The following is a 6,000-nucleotide window of genomic DNA, read 5'->3' as shown; positions in this document are numbered from 1 at the left end:
CCAACATGTACTAACTAACAGTAGTTTGCAGTGTTGTTGTAGTTGTGTTGGTCCCAGGATATGAAAGAGACAATGTAGGTAAGGTAATATCTTTTATTGGACCAACTTCTATTGGTGGATGGGACAAGCTTTCGAGCTACACAGAGCTCTTCTTCAGGTCTGGGGAAGGAAGCAGTGTCTGAGCAGCTGAGCTAAATACAAATTGGGACAGATTGTTAAGCAGAAGGGGTAATGCATGTAACCCTCAATTGCCCACTTCATTTTGAGTGATCACCTCCAACATGTTTAGCATATCTGGCCCATAAATACCTTGAAACGCCAGCTACAAAAGTGCCTGGTGAATGCCTGTCTTTCAGGTGACATTGTAAATAAGCAGCAGGTAGCATTATCTCCCGTAAATCATAATGGAAACAAACTTGTTCGTCTTAGTGATTGGCTGAACAAGAAGTAGGGTGGAGTGGACTTGTAGGCTCTAAATTTTTTATATTGTTTTGCTTTTGAATGCAGTTATATAACAAAAAAAAGTTGTAAGTTGACTTTCACGATAAAGAGATCGCACTAGAGTACTTGTATGAGGTGACTGAAAAATACAATTTCTTTTGTTTATCTTTTTTACAGTGCAAATATTTTAATCAAAATAATAATATAAAGTAATCACGGGGAGGGATAGCTCAGTGGGTTGAGCATTGGCCTGCTAAACCCAAGGTTGTGAGTTCAATCCTTGAGGGGGCCACTTAGGGATTTGGGGCAAAATCAGTACTTGGCAATGTAGATGCAGCGTTGTATAAGTTGACTGAATTGGCCTCCAGGAGGTGTCACACAATACTCCACTGTGGCCACTCTGATGATCGTTTTCAACTCCGTTGCACAGCAGTCAGGTACACAAGAAATAGCCCCTCCCCTGTAAAAGCCCTGGGAACTTTTCAATTCCCATTTCCTGTTTGATCAGTGTGGAGAGCTCGCCAGCCCAGCTGATCATGCGGACTCGATGCCACAATCGTGCTCCAGCCTGGAGTACACAGGAGGTGGTGAATCTTATTGGTCTATGGGGAGAAGACTGTGCAGGCACAGCTCCGATCCAGCTGTAGAAACATAGACATCTAAGAAAAGATTGCATGGGGCATGGAGGAGAAGGGCTACACCCAGGACATACAGCAGTGCCGTGTGAAAATCAAAGAATTTCGGCAGACATTCAAGAAGACAAGGGAGACAAACAGTCATTCTGGTTCTCCACCATAGACATGTCGCTTCTACAATGAGCTGCATGCGATTCTTGGCGGTGACCGCACCATTACCCCCAAATGCAGCGTGGATACCTCACAGGAGTCTGAATCCTGGGCCACCTCAGGCAACAATGAGGAGATTTTGGACAAGGAAGAGGAGGAGAATGGGAGGCAGGCAAGAGGGGAATCCATTCTCCCTGAGAGCCAGGACTATTTTTAACCCTGGAGCAGTCCAGCCAGTCGCAGGATAGCATTGTGGTCGAGCGTGATGCTGGGGAAGGAACCTCTGATGAGTATGCAATTCCAATCAAACTGTGGGGGTTTCATGCTCATATATTTTATGTTTAATATGAAGAAAAAGTGAGATGCAGTGGGTATCTGATTCCCAGTCGCCGCTCCAGCTATGCAGAGGGTGCCCCTCAGACAAGATTGTTTATGTGCACTGGGATGGCCCAGGAATCCTCCATGGAGATCTTCAGGAAACTTTTATGAAGGTACTCTGCAATCCTTTGCAGAAGATTTCTTATTTCTTCCACCATGGTAGGACAATTTCCCACACCACTCTAGTATTAATTCTGGTGGCATCATTGAGGTACACGGTATAGCAGCATAAGGACCAGGTCTGTACCCAGACACTCGCAGCATCTGCTCCCCTGCCACCTCTGTTACCCTCAAGAGACTGATATCACACAGGGTCACCTAGAGGAAATGGTGGAAGTTTTCATTACAAGTGCTTGTACCACACACAATAGAGCATGTGATTCTCCCACCCACGGTTTCCGTAACATGCCTGTGGTTTGGGTGGCAGGGGACAGCATTGACCTAAGAATCTGCAAGCCCAGGGCAACTGCTAACAGCAGTGTCAAGGGAAGGGGGGGTTTCTGTGTTCTCTCGTGGCCGCAAACTCTCCCCCACCCCCACCCCCACCCCAGAGCCGCCTCGGCCACATATTGCACTTTGGGAGGCTTAACACTGGTCCCCGGTCTCTGTGCACCATACATGTTGCTAAAGGGAGGGGGCATTGTCCACCTGCCCACATGTACTTCTTGTGCAGGTTACCCACAAGTTGAAGCACAAGGCCCATCACCCATATCCCTGGGCCATACTCAGCATACTCAGATTTTCCGGATACTTCAGTGAAATAAGGGGAGTGATTTTTACATAGCAATTTTGTACTATGGTTGCCTTGTGCTGTGCATGCCTTACAGTGGAAAGCTTGGCCTTCAGTTTATCCTCCACACTGGTGGAGAGGTTTTCGCAGATTAGAAAACGGAAAAAGAGAACGCACGATGACATGTTCAATGAGATAATGAACGCCTCTGGGACTCTATGTACTCTTTGGCAAGGTGGTCTGGCGCCAAGGTGGTCTGCGCCCCACCGCAGTTAGGGAACCCCATTGTTGCAAAACCATCCACCATGTCCTGCACGTTGCCCAGAGTCACTACTCTTCTTAGCAGAATCGATTAATGGCCCTGCACACTTGGATCACAACAACTCCCATGGAGGATTTACCACCTCCAAAAAATAAACCGGTAAAATAAACTGTCTTGGCTCTAGAAATACTTCAGATAAAGGTGCAAGGTGTTTGTAATGCTCACAACAAGAGTGCACAGCTGAGCAGGGTCCTCACTTTTCGGGCTATGGTGTACGCGCAGCTAAGTCAGCCTTTTGAAAAAAAGGGTGAAAAAGTATGGGTTGTTTGTCATTGATATCAAAGGAGAGAGGGAGGAAGTAAACTGCATCATGGGAGGTTGAAGCTGTGTTCCCATTCCCCCTGCGACAATGTTTTGGTTCCATGAGGCACTGCAAGCCCTTCCCCAAAACCCCTGCTGCAAGTTGCACTGTGGAATAGCTACCCAGGGCACACTGCTCTCTGCAACAATGCAAGTGCTGCTATGAGGACGCACTCCACCAACACAATGAGTGTAGTGTAGACCCGCCCAATCGACTTAACTACTGTATACTGGGGTTTTTGCCTAGGTGTAACTAAATCAGGGCAAATCTCCTGTGTAGATGTGCAGCACCAGTGTAAGTTACCAGGGTAAGTCACATTGGTGCAAGCTTTGTTTTGCTTCTGTTCAGCGTCTCTACATTACAGGTTTGCAGTGATGTTACAATGTAGTTACACCAGTGCAAATTTCTCTAGTCTAGACAAGCCCTTAGGCTCCCTTACACATATTTACTCAGGGCCTTTAGGCTTTTGCCATCTGTATAATTTATTTACTGCTATAGAGTTTCTCCTGATTTACACTAGCATCAGTGAGTGAAGTATCTGGCCCTTGCTTATTTAAATATAACTTACACCTTCTCTTACACATCACCTTTGCATTTGGCCCAGCCACTGTCTAGTATGTCTGCCACGAGGACCTTGCCAGACGAGGCAGGATTCCTCATATGCTAAATCTAGACTAAAGTTTGTGATCCTGTCATCACTCAAGTTTAATTGATTTCCAGTTAACTCAAGTTAACTAAAATCTTTGTAAATGCTAGTCTAGACACTCCATAATTGTTTGTGTTCTGGAATGCTTAGACCCGCATTTGCAGATGAGTTAGCCATACTACAAAGTGTTAACTAATTGGCTTATGATCTGCTAGAATTATTAGTTTCCCTAGGCATGCCATATATAGAATAGTAGAAGATTAGGGTTGGAAGAGACCTCAGGAGGTCATCTAGTCCAACTCCCTGCTCAAAACAGGACAAACCCCAACTAAATCATCATCATAGGGTCTGATTCTCATTTATATTGCTCTGGCAGTGCAAAGGGACCTTAAAGGGTGCAGTAACTAAGAATAAGCCTTGCATGGGGGGCTTTCTGGCATAAAGGCTCTTCATTAATCCTGCTCCTTGCCCCAGGATAGACTGTATGTCGGGACAGGCCAAGGAAGGGGAAAGAGAGAGAGAGCATGTGGTGAGAACATGCTGCATGCACACCACAGTATCACTGTTCTGTGCTTCCCAAGGTACACAGGAGACCCTGGGATACAGATCATAAATCAGAGCAGCCTAAGTTACATTAAGGTCTGGGCAGGTACAGGCTGTTCCAAAATACTGGTAGCACAAAGGCAGTTTAAAGTCACTTTTTTATCTCCTCCCCCACAGGCTGCATGCTGGGCCTCCTGAACTTCTGTGAGGGGAGGAGAAGAAAATCTTACCATAGTTTCCTTTCTTTTCAATAAATGCCTTGGCATTTGTCTGGCTGCAGGAAACCTTGTCACCTTTATTGCCTTGGTGTTCTGTTCAGTGGAAAATAACTTGACGCATTAGTAGTGACTTTACCTGAACTGCATTCATTTTCATCACTGAAACTAATGTCCTAGGCAGCATCTAAATGGGTGTGTGTACACTGGGCCTGGCTTGGCTGCCTTCAGTGTTTTAACTGGCTGGCTGCCAAAGGAGCTGAAGGTTAACATCTTATATGTGAAGCAGCAGAAGTTACATTATCACTTCAGTTTTAAAGTCCTCTGCCTGCATCATTCAACCAGTTGTATGAAACCAGGGGTGACCAAAGCATGGTCCCTTTGCCAAATGCTAAGGCCACCTGACTATGGAAGTGAGGCTGGAAGACACAGTCATGTGACAATTGTGAAGAATCACAGAATGAGTCACTTTCTTCCAATCCTGAATAAGAACCTTATTAGAATAAGCACAACAGCGTTATGCTTATTGTGAGGTACTGTACTCACTCTTTCCACTTCACTGTAAAACGTCTGCCTAGAACTTTCCCCAGCACGCTCCTGCCTAGCTTTCTGCTACCAATTTAAAGAAACAATACACGTGTCCTTATAGACACAACATGTCCCAACATGCAATATTTCATCTTGATGTCAACAGAGACTGCTAAGGAGCAGAGACCGCCAAGGCCAATGAGCAGAGACATTCAGAGTAAAGAATGCAAAGGCCACTGCAAATTTTATAAAGTCTGCTGGGGACCTTGCAGGGAAAATATGATCTTGTGGCTAAAGGACACAGCTGAGAATCAGTAGATGTGGCTTCAAGTCAGGACGCACACTTGTCAAAGAACAATTAGGAAAATGCAAGCAGATGTGATTTACCACTGATGTATCAAACTGACATATTTTGGTATTGTCTTGTTCAATTACCCCCAACTTTAAATAAAAACGAAACTCTTCTCTAGGCAGAAAATCATACACAAAAGATTTCCCTGCTAATAACAGGAAGCTAGTTACAACCTTCACGGTGGCTTCATAACAATACCATTTCTTTTCCACATTGAGGGAATGTCAGTTTTAGAATCTGGCCACAAGGTGGCGGGAGGAGATCTCAGATGGATAGTTCAGAAACAAACCATTCCCAGTGCAAGAATGAATTTGTTTCTAATATATATTGTAGCATCCCTACCACGCACTGTGACCAAATGATCTCAACCGTTTTATCTAGTAAGGATAACCTTCTCATTATGGCTGTTAGTGTAACCCAAATTAATGCCCACTTTTGAAAATTTGGGCCCAGTTGACATTTAAGGTCTCACAGAGGACCAAATTCTGCATTAATTTACACTTCCTGAAACCCCATGAAGGGGTGCAAAGTCATCTTAGAATTTGGCTCACTGAGTAAGTGGTAGGTTGAAGATTAGAATCCCAACTCCCAGTCTCCTGCTCAGGAGCAATTCCTTGGTCCCCCAGGGTAAAACACACAAAATAAAAACACATTTAAATTCTGTTACTCTAATTTGCTTTTCCCTTTGCTAATTAGTACTCAATCTCCAAACCCATTCTATACAACACAGAGATAAGACCCCAGAATTTGGACACCCTC

This window comes from Emys orbicularis, chromosome 4 (genome assembly GCF_028017835.1).
Source record: "Emys orbicularis isolate rEmyOrb1 chromosome 4, rEmyOrb1.hap1, whole genome shotgun sequence".
In the NCBI taxonomy this organism is placed as follows: Eukaryota; Metazoa; Chordata; order Testudines; family Emydidae; genus Emys; species Emys orbicularis.
Note: the sequence above shows the minus strand (reverse complement) of the source record.